General features: G+C 36.3%; 1 protein-coding gene across 2 annotated transcripts in view; it reads right to left on the minus strand.

The window, feature by feature from the left end:
- LOC123549123 (ubiquitin carboxyl-terminal hydrolase CYLD-like) overlaps positions 1–19,923 on the minus strand; it is a 158,056-nt gene that overhangs the window by 56,065 nt on the left and 82,068 nt on the right. The gene's annotated exons all lie outside the window — the stretch shown is intronic.

A 19,923-nucleotide genomic window follows, 5' to 3' on the forward strand; every position in this document is an offset into this window, starting at 1 on the left:
GTTGTGGGGTGCTGCTATTGAATGTGTTACAGATTTAGGGTGATACTTTTTCCTTCTTCAGGATTCTGTTGTTAGATGTAAATACTGCTCTACAACATTTATTTGTCATTTGAGGCAGTCAGACATATACTGAGTGGCGTTGCTGTAACGACGTTTAAAAACACAGGAAAGTCCACCTAATGGGAGAAGATGTCGGTTGTGATATGTCAAGAATCACATATGATGAACAGTTGATGATACAAGTTATGCAGAGCAAATCTCCCATCCCTTTTCCATGCAAATTGACCGATCGTTTGAACAATCTCTAAATACATCGGTTGTTAAATGTTTTTCCATAACCTCTAAATAAATCACAAAAGATATCGCAGAGCGAAATCGAAAAATGTTTTAAGTGTGTATTTATTTATATTCACATAGATTAATTACTTTCGTTTAAATCTAAAAAGAGAGTGAGTTACTATGTTTATAAGGTAACTCCTAATTTTTGAACAACCCGAATTTAATGTGCTCATGCTCGCGTTTATGCAATGCCTACAGTCCTGAGACATGCCTTCTAATGGCGCACAGTCCTGAAAAGCCCTTGACACCGTCATACACATAAAGACAAAGAGGCATGTACTTTAAGATGAAAATCCTGAAACATTATACATTTTAACTATGAATTGCGTATAAAATCCTCTGTTAAATGATTTAGGCTCTAACTGTGACCAGACAGATTCAATGCTTCAGATTAGCCTATTTGATTGTGCATGCTTGCCAAATCTTCATTGCGCAGATGCATATCTGCTTGTAGGCAGCTACGCGCTTGCAAGCAGACTATGATTCGATGGTTGTTCCAACAGTAAACACGTATACATGTTTAACAAAAAAAGAATCTTTTGTTATTTGAAATAAAGTTTTATTGCACATGTGCGAGTTGTTGTGAGAAAAGCCAATTATTTTCTAAAGTTCTCCATTACCGATTCCGAGAGGTTATTTTCTTTTAAGCTTATTAGTAATTGAAATCATTGATAAAGACACGCATTGCCAAGCTCTTCTGAAGCTAGGACACATCATTTGCTAGCTTAATACATGTAGCATAAACAGGTACTATTTATGAAAGAACAGCTTATTAAAGTGCAAACGACGATTCAATGCGAATTGGTGATTATGGTATCATATACATTAGATATAGAACACTAGCTTTCCATTGAAAATGTTTATATATCATTTTATTATATATAGCTGTTGAATCAGATTTAGAATTTCAAAATTAGAAAAAAATGCACTTGGTATAATATATATGTTACATCTTACAAAAAATCCCGCATAATTCATGATATCTAAATTTTATTTGCTATCCTGGTATTGTATATTGTCAAAATGTATTCCAAAAAGTATCATCCTAAATCTGTAACACATCCAGAAGAAGCACCCCACAACTGTAACATTCTATAAAACCACCAAAAATTAGACCCACATTGATTTTTCTACCTCGTATTATAACTGCATGCCTAAAGAGGGTCTTTATCAATGCAAATGAGCATAAAATTTGGTTGAAACATATTTTAATCAACTTCTTTTAGATAATTTTCTATCAAAATTTCAGATTTTGTCATTAAACGCTTGATAGACATCAATATATTGTATTTCACGTGTTAAACCATGTCTCAGCAGACGTACATACCATTGATCTAGAAAAACAATTTTTACTTTTGCAAAGAAGAGATAAATGTTTACTATTTTTTGGCAAACAAAACACTGACAGTGATTTTTATCCTCTGAATGCTGTAACATTATCCAGGAATACTGTAACAGTAGCATCCTAAATCTGTAACATGATATCCTCCACAACCGAGTCTCGTGTAACAGTTCCTCCCCCGTGATAAAATGGATGTAAAAAACCATCACGACAGATTAACATGGTGTATTACCGCTAGTACTTACCTGTATACAATTGCATTGAGTCAATACATGAGACAATAGGGCCATGATGGCCCTAGGTCACTCACCTGAGATATACTGCTTGCTTCAACAGGTTTGGAAGATAATTATGCAAGGAAAATGTCTGGTAAATTATTATGAAATAGTATACTTGTAAAATCTTTGTAAAGGGCCAGCAGTTTCTGACACCTGGCACTATGTTTTTTGACGAATCGGAATTACCGTAAAAACTCGAATATATGACGCAGTTTTTTAACGATTTTTTTCATTTTCTCAAAGGGATGCGTAATATATACCAAGGTAGAGCTTCAAACATTTTTTTCCAGCTTGAAAACCCGAAAATATCAGCGAAAATCGGACAATTTTGTCAACTGTCATGTGTTTACATTTTGGGCCGTGCTTTTTTAACCTCCTCTTGAAGAGCGTTTTATTGGGCGGGTCTAAAAACACGTACGGAACAGAACCTCTGATAATATATGGTAAAGTTGATTTTATTTTTGAGTTTAAATTTTTTGTATTTGTAAATTTAATTAATAAGTATCGTACATATCCAGAGCACCGGATAATGTGTCAGTTTAATAATTAGGCAAAATACAAAATTTCGCGATTCCAGGTTGTAGGTGTTTGATCATTAAAATCATTATCTTTCAAGGATGCTCAAATAAATTGCAATTAAAACAGATCGTTCGTTATTTCTTTATTTCCAGCAAATTATTACTGATCAATACAGCAGCTCGTACATTGTTAAACAAACATGCTAAGTAGCCACGATTTTCTCGTTTGATGTGACCATAATTATGAGATGTTTGTTCGCATGTCTGTTAAAGTGTACTAAGGTGTTGACAGCCTGAGAAAGTTCTCAAATACTTTAGAAAGAATTTGTCTGTCAGTTATTGTCACTGTTGTCTTTAACCGATTATGCAGCAATTGCGATTTTCATGAGAAATCGTTTTTACACATGCCGCTAATGGCCGATTTTGACTTTGTAAACAACGTTTTCGACTGATTTTTCGGTGCGTGATATATTCCAATGTAAGCATTTTTCCCAAGATTTTGATACAAGATCAGGGGTGCGTAATATACATGCTAGCGCGATATATTCGAGTTTTTACGGTATATGAACAATCTTGGCAGAGGGTCACAAAAGGACCATTTATGTGAAATGATTTTAAAATCAGCCAGCAGTTTCCTACAAGAATGATTATTTAAAGTTTCCACCATATACATAAAGGGAAAATTGAATACGCCCCCTGGAGACCATGTTTTTTGATGAATCAAAATAATTTGAATATTCATGGTGAGAGGGTCATACAAGGACCATTTCTGTGAAATTATTTTGTTTATTTTATGAATTGGAAACGGTTTCCATGTTCAAGCCCCTGTGACATTGACCTTTGATAGAGTGACCCCCAAATTCAGTAGGTGTCATCTACTCTGCATGTCCAATCATTCTATTAAGTTTCAGCATTCCTCAAGTTATTGATTGGAAAGCGTTTTCTATGTTAAGCCCCCTGTGACCTTGACCTTTGATGGATTAACCCAAAAAACAATAGGGATCATCTACTCTGTAAGTCCTATTAATCTATGAAGTTTGAAGGCTCTAGATCAAATGGTTCTCATGTTATTGACATGAAATGGATTTCCATGTTCTGTCTGCTGCGACCATGACCTTTAACACAGTTCTCAAGCTATTGATTGGAAAACGTTTTCTATGTTCAGCCCCTGTGACCTTGACCACTGACGGAGTGATCCCAAAAACAATAGGGGTCATCTACTCTGTAAGTCCTATCACCCTATGAAGTTTGAAGGTTCTAGGTCAAATGGGTTTCAAGTTATTGATCAGAAATGGTTTTTCATGTTCAGGCCCCTGTGACCTTGACCTTCAATACAGTGATCCCAAAATCAATAAGGATCATCTACTCTGCATGTCCAATCATCCTATGAAGTTTCAGCATTCTGGGTCAAGTGGTTCTCAAGTTCTTGATTTGAAATGGTTTTCAATGTTCAGACCCCTGTGACCTTGACCTTTAAGGCAGTGACCCCAAAAACAATAGGGGTTGTGTACTCCATAAGCCCTGCCACCCTATGAAGTTTTAAGGTTCTAGGTCAAATGGTTCTCCAGTTACTGATTGGAAATGAAGTGTGATGAACAGACAGATGGACAGACAGGGCAAAAACAATATTACTGGGGCAGCCATTATGATCTCTTGCTAGTATGTTAATGCATATTGGCAGATTTTGTTATATAAACAGATGGACAGACAGGGCAAAAACAATATTACTGGGGGAGACATAATGATCTCTTGCTAGTATGTTAATGCATATTGGCAGATTTTGTTATATAAACAGACGGACAGACAGGGCAAAAACAATATTACTGGGGGAGACATAATGATCTCTTGCTAGTATGTTAATGCATATTGGCAGATTTTGTTATATAAACAGACGGACAGTCAGGGCAAAAACAATATTACTGGGGGAGACATAATGATCTCTTGCTAGTATGTTAATGCATATTGGCAGATTTTGTTATATAAACAGACGGACAGACAGGGCAAAAACAATATTACTGGGGGAGACATAATGATCTCTTGCTAGTATGTTAATGCATATTGGCAGATTTTGTTATATAAACAGACGGACAGACAGGGCAAAAACAGTATTACTGGGGGAGACATAATGATCTCTTGCTAGTATGTTAATGCATATTGGCAGATTTTGTTATATAAACAGACGGACAGACAGGGCAAAAACAGTATTACTGGGGGAGACATAATGATCTCTTGCTAGTATGTTAATGCATATTGGCAGATTTTGTTATATAAACAGACGGACAGTCAGGGCAAAAACAATATTACTGGGGGAGACATAATGATCTCTTGCTAGTATGTTAATGCATATTGGCAGATTCTGTTATATAAACAGACGGACAGACAGGGCAAAAACAATATTACTGGGGGAGACATAATGATCTCTTGCTAGTATGTTAATGCATATTGGCAGATTCTGTTATATAAACAGACGGACAGACAGGGCAAAAACAATATTACTGGGGGAGACATAATGATCTCTTGCTAGTATGTTAATGCATACTGGCAGATTTTGTTATATAAACAGACGGACAGACAGGGCAAAAACAATATTACTGGGGGAGACATAATGATCTCTTGCTAGTATGTTAATGCATATTGGCAGATTTTTTTATATAAACAGACGGACAGACAGGGCAAAAACAATATTACTGGGGGAGACATAATGATCTCTTGCTAGTATGTTAATGCATATTGGCAGATTTTTTTATATAAACAGATGGACAGACAGGGCAAAAACAATATTACTGGGGGAGACATAATGATCTCTTGCTAGTATGTTAATGCATATTGGCAGATTTTGTTATATAAACAGACGGACTGACAGGGCAAAAACAATATTACTGGGGGAGACATAATGATCTCTTGCTAGTATGTTAATGCATATTGGCAGATTTTGTTATATAAACAGACGGACAGACAGGGCAAAAACAATATTACTGGGGGAGACATAATGATCTCTTGCTAGTATGTTAATGCATATTGGCAGATTTTGTTATATAAAGAATCAAACTGTCAATTAACCACTGTATGGTAATTACAACGGTAGCCGTGTGTTTGGAACTGTCCAATATGGCCGTTCAAAACAAAAAACAAAGAACATCATGTAAGTTTTTGAAGATAACTAATCTGTTTTTTTAAAATTATGTTACCAAACTCTATTCAGTAACCCTGGTGATGTTCAAACAAGCAATCGCCACACTAGCATTGCAATCTGAATGGTCTTATCTTAAATATGTCTTCTAAATTAATAGAAATTGTTCAATGTTGTGTCTGGTGTTCTAAAATTTTGTTTTGATTTATTGTTAATATATATATATAACTATTCTGACTTAATGGGTGTGAATATGCTTAATGATTATCTCTAGTATAAGTATACATAAACTGTGATATGTACAAAACATCTAAATATTCAAAAGGACACAAGACGTTGAGTGCTGTGGAAACATGAATGTAACAGTTTGGATAACAAGTGTACACCGGTTTGGATAACTAAGTCAGGGCAAAAACTAATGGATGTTTGCGTTTTGGACATATCTTCATACTTCAAAATTTATTTCAAATATATGGCCGATCGCCCGGGCACTGGATGAAAACTGGCTCTGCGGACGGTATAAAATATCATACAAAATTGTGCAAAAAGATCGCCAATATCTAAAAGTTTGGTATTGTTTTTGAAAACAAGAGATCACAGAGTGATCTTTGCGTCCAACAATGTGCCATTTTTGAGTGTTCCAAATTTCAAGACTTACTGACTAGCTCAAGGTCAAATTTCATTTCCGTACACAACACTGTGCATGTGGTCCAAATTCGAAAGCTGTAGCTTGAGAAATGTGAAAGTAGGTCACTAGATCAATTTCAAGGACAAAGTTCTTAGTATACAAAACTATGCATGTGCATCAAGTTTGAAGGCTTTAGTTTGAGAAATCTGAAAGTAGGTCACTAGGTCAATCTTAAGGTCAAGTTTATTTCGGTACACAAAATTATGCAAGTGGTCCAAATTTGAAGGCTGTAGCTTGAGAAATGTGAAACCAGGTCAGTAGGTCAAAATCAAGGTCAAATTACATTTCAGAACACAAATCTATGCATGTGGTCCAAATTTGAAGCCTGTACCTTCAAAAATGTGAAAGTAGGTCACTAGGTCAATGTCAAGGTCAAAATTTGTTTCGGTACACAATCCTATGCATGTGGTCTAAATTTGAAGCTTGTAGCTCCAGAAATTTGAAAGTAGGTCACTAGGTCAATCTTAAGGTCAAAGTTCATTTCGGTACACAAAACTATGCAAGTGGTCCGAATCTGAAGGCTGTAGCTCGAGAAATGTGAAAGTAGGTCACTAGGTCAAAATCAAGGTCAAATTTTATTTCGGAACACAGAACTATGCATGTGGTCCAAAATTGAAGCCTGTACCTTCAAAAATGTGAAAGTAGGTCACTAGGTCAATGTAAAGGTCAAAGTTATTTTCAGTGCACAAAACTATGCATGTGGTCCAAATTTGAAGGCTGTAGCTACAGAAATGTGAAAGTAGGTCACTAGGTCAAAATCAAGGTCAACTCATGTCAAGGTTCATCTTGCCACTCAAAACTATACATGTGGTCTAAATTTGAATGTTGTAGGTTATTGACAAGAAGATTTAAAAGCTTTTCCCTATATAAGTCTATATGAACCATGTGACCCCCAGGGCGGGGCCATATTTGACCCTAGGGGGATAATTTGAACAAATTTGGTAGATAACCACTAGATGATGCTACATTACAAATGCCAAAGCCCTAGGCTTTGTGGTTTGGACAAGAAGATTTTCAAAGTTTTTCCCTATATAAGTCTATGTTAACCATGTGACCCCCGGGGTGGGGCCATATTTGACCCTAGGGGGATAATTTGAACAATCTTGGTACAGGACCACTAGATGATGTCACATACAAAATATCAAAGCCCTAGGCCCTGTGGTTTTGAACAAGAGGTTTTTCAAATTTTCTCCCTATATAGGTCTATATAAACCATGTGACCCTCGGGGCGGGGCCATATTTGACCCCAGGGAAATAATTTGAATCATCTTGGTAGAGGACCACTAGATGATGCTTCATACCAAAAATCAAAGCCCTAGGCTCAGTCACCAGGTTTTGGACAAGAAGATTTTCAAAGTTTTTCCCTATATAAATCTATGTAAATTATAGAAATAAACAAAGGGCCATGGCCCTTAAATTTTTTTGAACCATTCTGATTTTCAGGGGGACACAATAAGGGTACCAATACATCATTCTGACAAAGTTTGGTCAAAATCCCCCTGGTAGTTTCTGAGGACGGACGGACGGATGGACAGACGGACGGACCACGGACGCAGAGTGATTTGGCTAAAAAATAATCTAAAATTCGTTACATAAAACAGGTGCCAATAAAAATGAACGAAAGATAAAAAGATATCATGTTTACGCCTGGTGCAAACTGTTAATCCCTAACAATAACCCCTGTCAATTATGCATTGCAATTTTCTTGTTAATTGGACAATTTTTGACATGCACCACATTTACACCTGTTGGAAACTGTTAATCCGTAACGGTAGCCCCTGCCTATTATGCATTGCATTTTTCTTGTTGATTGGACATCTTTTGATATACGATAAACAAACACGACAGAACAAGCAAGTTTTACTCTGAAAAATTAGCATGCTTATATTGCCCCAAATAAAATATACTTAATATACACTAATTTACGAATATTTGAATTTGATTTTCATATTCGAATATTCGGCTGATTTTCGAATATTCGAATATCTGAATATTCATTCCCATCCCTAATTAAAACTGAAAAAGCTTTGGTGCAAAACTTCAATGAGGCCAGATTTAGTCTTATACACATGCACGCACACCTTTTGCACAATACTTGTGTTAGCACTTGCTCAAAGGAACATCCCTGTTGGACGTATTTGTAAAGAAGATAGCTTTAGGTCTGCTAGAAATATGTCAAGTGAAAAATTGAATATTTAGTGGTTTCTGTACAAGACTAACAGATGACAAGTTTATCCTATCACCTTTCCATATGTACTACAAGTTTTTACACACTTGTGGAGATTTTGCTAGATTATCGCTGCTATCTCAAGAATCAAAAGTGAACTAGGTTAATGCAATTATCACTGCTATCACAAGAATCATAAGTGAAATTGGTTAATGCATTTATCGCTGCTATCACAAGAATCACAAATGAACTAGAGCTGCTTTTGAGAAAAGCTCATGTCTCCCACAACTGCCTAATCATCTAAATAGTAAGTCAGTCTGTATATACTGTTTACTCACTACAAATGTACCTTTGAAGAGTAAAATGGCTGATTCTGGGTAATTCAAGGGCCATAATTCTGAAGTGGCTAGGCCGATTTGGCTAGTTATCTAACTTGGACTCCTATACTACTAGAGCGCATGCACATTCATCAAGCCAAAAGGACCCCTATACTACTCATGAGTAGTTAGGGGTCCTTTTGACTCCGTGAATGCGCCTAAAATCTGTGTGTTTTTCAGTAATTCAAGAGCCATAATTCTGAAGAGCCTGGGTTTGGCTAGTTATCAAGCTTGGGCCAGGACTTATGGTCAAACACATTTTGTTCAAGTTTGGTGAAGATCTGATAAGAAATGTTTGACTTAGAGTGTGGACAAGCTTTGTGACAGACAGACACACAGACAAGAGGAAATAAATATGTCTCCCACACCACTGTGTGGTGGGGGACATAATTAGGTTAATGCATTTATCGCTGCTTTCTCAAAAATCACAAGAGAATTAGGTCAATGCATTTATCGCTGCTATCTCAAGAATCATAAGTGAACTAGGTTAATGCAATATCACTGCTATCTCAAGAATCATAAGTGAACTAGGTTAATGCATTATCACTGCTATCTCAAGAATCAAAAGTGAACTAGATTAATGTATTATCACTGCTATCTCAAGAATCAAAAGTGAACTAGATTAATGTATTTATTGCTGCTATCTCAAGAATCATAAGTGAACTAGGTTAATGCATTTATCACTGCTATCTCAAGAATCAAAAGTGAATTAGGTTAATGCATTTATTGTTGCTATTTCAAGAATTATAAGAGAATTAGGTCAATGCATTTATCACTGCTATCTCAAGAATCAAGTGAACTAGAGATGCTTTTGAGAAAAGCGCATGTCTCCCACAACTGCCGTGTTTGTCTGGATTGTTCAGACGAATGGTTCCTATCAAAATGTCTAGTTTCTCTAGATGGTCTAGATGAGCGGATCCAATTAGATGGTCTGGACGAGTGTATCCAATCAATAAATCAAGGGCCGTAATCTAAAAGAGCCTGTACAGACTTTCGCCGAGATCTAAATGTCAAACACATTTTGTTCAAGTCTGATGAAGATCGGATGAGAAATGTTCGACTTAGAGTGCGGACAAGCTTTGTGACAGACTGACAGACACACAGACTGGAGTCAATCAATATGTCTCCCAACCCACTGTGTGGTGGCAGACATAATTAGGTTAATGCATTTATCGCTGCTATCTCAAGAATCACAAGTGAACTAGGTTAATGCATTTATCGCTGCTATCTCAAGAATCACAAGTGAACAAGGTTAATGCATTTATCGCTGCTATCTCAAGAATCATAAGTGAACTAGGTCAATGCATTTATCGCTGCTATCTCAAGAATCATAAATGAATTAGGTTCATGCATTTATCGCTGCTATCTCAAGAATCATAAGAGAACTAGGTCAATGCATTTATCGCTGCTATCTCAAGAATCATAAATGAATTAGGTTCATGCATTTATCGCTGCTATCTCAAGAATCATAAGAGAACTAGGTCAATGCATTTATCGCTGCTATCTCAAGAATCATAAATGAATTAGGTTAATGCATTTATCGCTGCTATCTCAAGAATCATAAGTGAACTAGGTTAATGCATTTTCGCTGCTATCTCAAGAATCATAAGTGAACTAGGTTAATGCATTTATCGCTGCTATCTCAAGAATCGTAACTGAATTAGGTTAATGCATTTATCGCTGCTATCTCAAGAATCGTAAATGAATTAGGTCGATGCATTTATCGCTGCTATCTCAAGAATCGTAAATGAATTAGGTCGATGCATTTATCGCTGCTATCTCAAGAATCGTAAATGAATTAGGTCGATGCATTTATCACTGCTATCTCAAGAATCGTAACTGAATTAGGTTAATGCATTTATCGCTGCTATCTCAAGAATCATAAATGAATTAGGTTAATGCATTTATCGCTGCTATCTCAAGAATCATAAGTGAACTAGGTTAATGCATTTTCGCTGCTATCTCAAGAATCATAAGTGAACTAGATTAATGCATTTATCACTGCTATCTCAAGAATCGTAAGTGAACTAGGTCAATGCATTTATCGCTGCTATCTCAAGAATCATAAGTGAACTAGGTTAATGCATTTTCGCTGCTATCTCAAGAATCATAAGTGAACTAGGTTCATGCATTTATCGCTGCTATCTCAAGAATCATAAAAGAATTAGGTCGATGCATTTATTGCTGCTATCTCAAGAATCATAAATGAATTAGGTTAATGCATTTATCGCTGCTATCTCAAGAATCATAAGTGAACTAGGTTAATGCATTTTCGCTGCTATCTCAAGAATCATAAGTGAACTAGGTTAATGCATTTATCACTGCTATCTCAAGAATCGTAACTGAATTAGGTTAATGCATTTATCGCTGCTATCTCAAGAATCATAAATGAATTAGGTCGATGCATTTATCGCTGCTATCTCAAGAATCATAAATGAATTAGGTCGATGCATTTATCGCTGCTATCTCAAGAATCGTAAATGAATTAGGTCGATGCATTTATCGCTGCTATCTCAAGAATCGTAAATGAATTAGGTCGATGCATTTATCGCTGCTATCTCAAGAATCGTAACTGAATTAGGTTAATGCATTTATCGCTGCTATCTCAAGAATCATAAATGAATTAGGTTAATGCATTTATCGCTGCTATCTCAAGAATCATAAATGAATTAGGTCGATGCATTTATTGCTGCTATCTCAAGAATCATAAATGAATTAGGTTAATGCATTTATCGCTGCTATCTCAAGAATCATAAGTGAACTAGGTTAATGCATTTATCACTGCTATCTCAAGAATCGTAACTGAATTAGGTTAATGCATTTATCGCTGCTATCTCAAGAATCGTAACTGAATTAGGTTAATGCATTTATCGCTGCTATCTCAAGAATCATAAATGAATTAGGTCGATGCATTTATCGCTGCTATCTCAAGAATCATAAATGAATTAGGTTAATGCATTTATCGCTGCTATCTCAAGAATCATAAGTGAACTAGGTTAATGCATTTATCGCTGCTATCTCAAGAATCATAAATGAATTAGGTTGATGCATTTATTGCTGCTATCTCAAGAATCATAAGTGAACTAGGTTAATGCATTTATCACTGCTATCTCAAGAATCATAAGTGAACTAGGTTAATGCATTTTCACTGCTATCTCAAGAATCATAAGTGAACTAGGTTGATGCATTTATCGCTGCTATCTCAAGAATCGTAACTGAATTAGGTTGATGCATTTATCGCTGCTATCTCAAGAATCATAAATGAATTAGGTCGATGCATTTATCGCTGCTATCTCAAGAATCATAAATGAATTAGGTCGATGCATTTATCGCTGCTATCTCAAGAATCATAAATGAATTAGGTCGATGCATTTATCGCTGCTATCTCAAGAATCATAAATGAATTAGGTCGATGCATTTATCGCTGCTATCTCAAGAATCATAAATGAATTAGGTCGATGCATTTATTGCTGCTATCTCAAGAATCATAAATGAATTAGGTTCATGCATTTATCGCTGCTATCTCAAGAATCATAAGAGAACTAGGTCGATGCATTTATCGCTGCTATCTCAAGAATCATAAATGAATTAGGTCGATGCATTTATTGCTGCTATCTCAAGAATCATAAATGAACTAGGTTCATGCATTTATCGCTGCTATCTCAAGAATCATAAGAGAACTAGGTCAATGCATTTATCGCTGCTATCTCAAGAATCATAAATGAATTAGGTTGATGCATTTATTGCTGCTATCTGAAGAACATTAAATAAATGCATTTATCGCTGCTGTCTCAAGAACCAAAAAGTGCATTCGGTTAATGCATTTATCGCTGCTATCTCAAGAATCAAAAGTGCATTCGGTTAATGCATTTATCGCTGCTATCTCAAGAACCAAAAAGTGCATTCGGTTAATGCATTTATTGCTGCTATCTGAAGAACATTAAATAAATGCATTTATCGCTGCTGTCTCAAGAACCAAAAAGTGCATTCGGTTAATGCATTTATCGCTGCTATCTCAAGAACCAAAAAGTGCATTCGGTTAATGCATTTATCGCTGCTATCTCAAGAACCAAAAAGTGCATTCGGTTGATGCATTTATTGCTGCTATCTGAAGAACATTAAATAAATGCATTTATCGCTGCTGTCTCAAGAACCAAAAAGTGCATTCGGTTAATGCATTTATCGCTGCTATCTCAAGAACCAAAAAGTGCATTCGGTTAATGCATTTATCGCTGCTATCTCAAGAATCATAAGTGAACTACGTTGATGCATTTATTGCTGCTATCTGAAGAATCTTAAATGAATGCATTTATTGCTGCTATCTCAAGAATCAAAAGCGCATTCGGTTAATGCATTTATCGCTGCTATCTCAAGAATCAAAAGCGCATTCGGTTAATGCATTTATCGCTGCTATCTCAAGAATCAAAAGTGCATTCGGTTAATGCATTTATCGCTGCTATCTCAAGAATCAAAAGTGCATTCGGTTAATGCCTTTTTGTCGCTGCTATCTCAAGAAACATCAGTGAATTAGGTTAATGCATTTATCGCTGCTATCTCAAGAATCAAAAGCGCATTCGGTAAATGCATTTATCGCTGCTATCTCAAGAAACATCAGTGAATTAGGTTAATGCATTTATCGCTGCTATCACAAGAATCAAAAGCGCATTCGGTTGATGCATTTATCGCTGCTATCACAAGAATCAAAAGTGCATTCGGTTAATGCATTTATCGCTGCTATCTCAAGAATCAAAAGTGCATTCGGTAAATGCATTTATCGCTGCTATCTCAAGAAACATCAGTGAATTAGGTTAATGCATTTAACGCTGCTATCTCAAGAATCAAAAGCGCATTCGGTAAATGCATTTATCGCTGCTATCTCAAGAATCGTAAGTGAATTAGGTTAATGCAATTATCGCTGCTATCTCAAGAATCATAAGTGAATTAGGTTAATGCATTTTCGCTGCTATCTCAAGAATCATAAGTGAACTAGGTTAATGCATTTTCGCTGCTATCTCAAGAATCATAAGTGAACTAGGTTAATGCATTTATCACTGCTATCTCAAGAATCGTAACTGAATTAGGTTAATGCATTTATCGCTGCTATCTCAGGAATCAAAAGTGAATTAGGTCAATGCATTTATCGCTGCTATCTCAAGGATCATAAGTGAACTAGGTTAATGCATTTATATCTCAAGAATCGTAAGTGAACTAGGTCAATGCATTTATCACTACTATCTCAAGAATCATAAGTGAACTAGGTTAATGCATTTATCGCTGCTATCTCAAGAATCAAAAGTGAACTAGATTAATGTATTTATTGCTGCTATCTCAAGAATCATAAGTGAACTAGGTTAATGCATTTATATCTCAAGAATCGTAAGTGAACTAGGTCAATGCATTTATCACTACAATCTCAAGAATCAAAAGTGAACTAGGTTAATGCATTTATCGCTGCTATCTCAAGAATCATAAGTGAACTAGGTTAATGCATTTATCACTACTATCTCAAGAATCATAAGTGAATTAGGTTAATGCATTTATCGCTGCTATCTCAAGAATCATAAGAGAACTAGGTTAATGCATTTATCGCTGCTATCTCAAGAATCATAAGTGAACTAGGTCAATGCATTTATCGCTGCTATCTCAAGAATCACAAGTGAACTAGGTTAAATGCATTTATCGCTGCTATCTCAAGAATCAAAACTGAATCGGTCCTAGCGCAAAATATGCGAAAATTCGTCCTACGAGAATAACAAGAGCTGTCCGTAAGACAGCCAAGGTCGACTATTCGAAATATTGTCACAGAAGCAGGAAATTATTACCCAAAATGTTAAATATCAAAAGAGTTTTTAGTTCGAAAGGGGACATAATTTGACCAAAATACATATCAGAGTTATGGGACTTGATGCTATCAAAAAGTTTTATAACCCCGAAGAAACATGTTAAGTTTTAATTCAATATCTGCATTAGTTTTGGGGATAGTAACTTGCATGTAAAACTTTAACCAGAATTTTCTAAGTCCAAAAGGGGGCATAATTTGCTCAAAATACATGTTAAGAGTTATGGAACTTGACCCAGTGAGGTTGGTAATTGACCTAGAAAAAGAATAAATAAGTTTCAAAGCTATATGCCTTTTGGTAATAGCTGTATGTACTTGCACGCAAAACTTTAACCAGGATTTTCTAAGTCCAAAAGGGGGCATAATTTGCCCAAAATACATGTCAGAGTTATGGGACTTGGTGCTATCAACTAGTTTTATAACCCGGAAGACACATGTGAAGTTTCAATTTAATATCTGTAGTAGTTTTGGAGATAGTTACTTGCATGTAAAACTTTAACCAGGATTTTCCGAGTCCAAAAGGGGGCATAATTTGGCCAAAATACATGTCAGAGTTATTGGACTTGACCCAGTGAGGTAGGTAATTGATCTAGAAAAAGAAAAAATAAGTTTCAAATCTATATGCCTTTTAGTAATAGCTGTATGTACTTGCACGCAAAACTTTAACCAGAATTTTCTAAGTCCAAAAGGGGGCATAATTTGCTCAAAATACATGTTAGAGTTATGGAACTTGACCAAGTGAGGTTAGTAATTGACCTAGAAAAAGAATAAATAAGTTTCAAAGCTATATGCCTTTAAATGATAGCTGTATGTACTTGCATGCAAAAACTTAACCAAGGTGTGACGCCGACGCCGAAGCCAGGGTGAGTAGAATACCTAGACTATTCTTTGAATAGTCGAGCTTAAAATGATTTCACAGTATCTCAAGAATCATAAGTGAATTAGGTGAATGCATTTACCGCTGCTATCTCAAGAATCATAAGTGAACTATGTTGATGCATTTATCGCTGCTATCTCAAGAATCATAAGTGAACTAGGTTAATGCATTTATCGCTGCTATCTCAAGAATCAAAAGTGCATTATGTTAATTCATTTATCGCTGCTATCTCAAAAATCAAAAGTGAACTAGACATGCTTTTGAGAAAAGTGCATGTCTCCCACAACTGCCCCTATGAAAAATGTCTAGTTTCTCTAGATTGTTTAGACAAGTGGATCCAATTACAGTGCTCCAGCTAGCAATTTTTAGCAGGGCGCATCGCCCGTTCCGAAATTCGTTCTGCCCTGTTGCCCCGCCTGGCACCCTGCCCGTTTTACAACCATTCATTTCCTTCATTAGCCAACCTTCCCTTTTTTGCCTCGGTGGTTATAATAAACTGCTTTATTACACCTTTTTATCGTGTGATACACGCCGAGGGGCATTGACTAATTGGCAAACAATTACCTGCTGTGATCGGCCCGATTTAGTCTGCTACACCAGCATTAAAATCACTGAAGCTTAGTGTTAAAACAATATCTAACTAGTATGAAAAGTATCTTCATTTTCACGTTGTTGTCAAACTGTACTTTCGTTTTCGGTCGCGGACGTTAATGTCCGTTCATACACAATTAAAACTTAAGTCCAGACAACAGACATTTAAATCTAATTGATAAAAATCGACCACAATCAAATTTAAATACGAAATTTTTTTACCTTGATCATTTTAAAAGTTTTTGAAATCGAAAGTAGATCGTCGTCTGCTGTATAAAATTGCTGATTTTTCGTGAATATTTCTTTGAAATAAGTTTAATAAGATGTAAGGTCGCTGTAAACTTTAATGTCAGATACTGTAAACTGCTGTTTAACTGTCTGCATCATAATAATTTTTCAAAAATATTGTTTAAAAATGAGTTTAATTAAAAGTGTAACCATACCCGGATATAAAATTTTGGATACCCGGAATACGTTCTATTAGAAGTGCTAAACTGGCACTTAGTCTGTTGTAAGCTAAAAACTTTGCCTTATTTCATTTATTTAAGTGAAAGTTTAAACTTTATCTTCTGTATGTTACACATATAAATTTATAAATATCAAGTACATGGAGATGTGTTCTGAAATTTTAACAAGTAATATGGGTCTAAACAAAACAAAAGTTATTAAATGTTATGCTAGCTACAGAAATGATTTCAAGATTTTATTTCTTTAACACACAGATATTGTTATTAAATAAAAAATTACAAAGAACAGGCCTGGATTCAGGGCCGGGTCAAGGGGGCCTGTGCCCGCCCCCCCCACCAAGCTGGCTGAAAAGCGACAAACTCATCAAAAATGCACCCTACTATTTTGACAAAACAGTATTTTTTCTCAAAATTTAGACTCAGAAACGCAGCAGAGGCCACCATTTATTACCTGTATTTCAAAATTTTCCAGGGGAGAGCCCCCTGACCTCCCAATTAAGAGGAGAGTAACATACCCCTGCAATACCTCGAAATGTAGACCTAAAAATGCTCCTGAGGCCATCATTTCTAGCCTGTATTTCAAAAATTTCTGGAACTGCCAAGTAAAATACGAGCAACAGCATTCTAAGTATATAAGAGATGACAAATTGAGCCTATCAAAGCACAAAGTATGCCTAATACCATGCCTAAAGTGTGCCTAATATAATGCTAAAAGTATGCAAAAATTCCTTGTCTAAAGTGTATGTTAAAATGCCCCTAATGCATGCACAAGTTACAATTTTATTGGTGGGGGGATGCCCCCAGAACCCCCGTCCCCTAGAAGACAGAAGTGCCCTTCTCATTGCCAGCACCCTGCCCTTTTATAATCCTAGCTGGAGCACTGCAATTAGATGGTCTGGATGAGTGGACCCAATCAGTAATTCAAGGGCCATAAATCAAAACTGCCTGGGTGGATTTGGCTAGTTATTGAACTTCGCTAAGGTCTTATTGGCCAAACACATTTTGTGTAAGTTTGGTGAAGATGGGATTAGAAATGTTCGACTTAGAGCACAGACAAAAGTAACAAGAGCGCCGCCAAGCGGGGCAATATACGCCCGAAGGCTTACATCATAGGATGGGAGCAAAATTTTAAGAACTTGACTGTTGTAGCCCCAAAGGACTGGAACTTTTACAACAAAAGGAAAACTTCAAAAAACAAATCTAAGTCCACAAAAAAAATATTCAAAGTGTACAAAAAAATCCTTATCAGGTACAGGTATGTAAAAATACACCTTAAAATTGGAGGTACCATCTATGTTGTACCACAGAAAAGTGGTCTCGGTTTTTCCCTATGGCCAATAATAAAAAAGTTTCAAAAAAAGCTATTTACAGTAACATAAAAGGGAAGTAATTAAAAAAAAAAAAATATTGTAAGTACAAAAAAGAGATCTGCCAAATAAAAACAAGACCACTGCAATGCAGAGCAATATACACAAAGCAAAGTCATATATGACCTTTGACCCTTAAGTGTGAACTTGACCTTGAAGTGAGTCATCCGGAACATGCGCTCTGCACATCGTTACAATGTGGTGAACATTTCTGCCAAGTTTCTTTGAAATCCTTCCAGCAGTTCAAGAGTTACAAAGCGGACACGAAACAAACTGATATGACTTTTGACCCCTAAGTGTGACCTTGACCTTCAAGCAAGTCATCCTGAACATGCGCTCTGCACGTCGTCTTGGTGTGGTGAACATTTGTGTCAAGTTTCTTTGATACCCTTCAAGGGGTTCAAGAGTTACAGAGCGGACACGAAACAAACTGATATGACCTTTGACTCCTAAGTGTGACCTTGACCTTGAAGCGAGACATCCAAAACATGCGATCTGCACATCATCTCAGTGTGGTGAACATTTGTGTAAAGTTTCCTTGAAATCCTTCAAGGGGTTCAAGAGTTACAGAGCGGACACGAAATTGCTAACGGACAGACGGACACCAGCGTCATAACATAATACGTCCCTTCGGGCGTATAAAAAGCAGATTTTTCGGTACTTCAAAGGCCATAACTCCAAGACACCTAGACCGATTTGGCTAGTTATCGAACTTGGCCGTGGTCTTATGGTCAAACATATTTTGTTTAAGTTTGGTGAAAATCGGATGAGAAATGTTCGACTTAGAGTGCGGACAAGCTTTGTGACAGACACACATACAGACTGGAGTAAATTAATATGTCTCCTACACCACTGTGTGGTGGGAGACATAATTAGGTCAATGCATTTATCGCTATTATCTCAAGAATCATAAGTGATCTACTACTGGTTTAATGCATTTATCGCTGCTATCTCAAGAATCATAAGTGAACTAGGTTAATGCATTTATCGCTGCTATCTCAAGAATCAAAAGTGCATTATGTTAATTCTTTTATCGCTGCTATCTCAAGAATCAAAAGTGAACTAGAGATGCTTTGAGAAAAGTGCATGTCTCCCACAACTGCCCCTATGAAAAATGTCTAGTTTCTCTAGATCGTTTAGACAAGTGGATCCAATTTGATGGTCTGGATGAGTGGACCCAATTAGTAATTCAAGGGCCATAAATCAAAACTGCCTGGGCGGATTTGGCCAGTTATCGAACTTGGCTAAGGTCTTATTGGCCAACGAATTTTGTGTAAGTTTGGTGAAGATGGGATGAGAAATGTTCGACTTAGAGCGCGGACAAAAGTAAAGAGGCGGATTTTTCGGTACTTTAAAGGCCATAACTCCAAGATGCCTAGACCGATTAGGCTAGTTATCGAACTTGGCTGAGGTCTTATGGTCAAACATATTTTGTTTAAGTTTGGTGAAAATCGGATGAGAAATGTTCGACTTAGAGTGCGGACAATCTTTGTGACAGACACACACACAGACTGGAGTAAATTAATATGTCTCCTACACCACTGTGTGGTGGGAGACATAATTAGGTCAATGCATTTATAGCTACTATCTCAAGAATCATAAGTGATCTAGGTCAATGCATTTATTGCTGCTGTCTAAAGAATCATAAGTGAACTAGGTTAATGCATTTATCCCTACTATCTCAAGAATCATAAGTGAACTAGGTCAATGCATTTATCGCTGCTATCTCAAGAATCATAAGAGAACTAGGTCAATGCATTTATCGCTGCTATCTCAAGAATCATTAGTGAATTAGGTCAATGCATTTATCGCTGCTATCTCAAGAATCATTCGTGAATTAGGTCAATGCATTTATCGCTGCTATCTCAAGAATCATTAGTGAATTAGGTCAATGCATTTATCGCTGCTATCTCAAGAATCACAAGTGAATTAGGTCAATGCAT

This window comes from Mercenaria mercenaria, chromosome 6 (assembly GCF_021730395.1).
Source record: "Mercenaria mercenaria strain notata chromosome 6, MADL_Memer_1, whole genome shotgun sequence".
Taxonomy (NCBI): domain Eukaryota; kingdom Metazoa; phylum Mollusca; class Bivalvia; order Venerida; family Veneridae; genus Mercenaria; species Mercenaria mercenaria.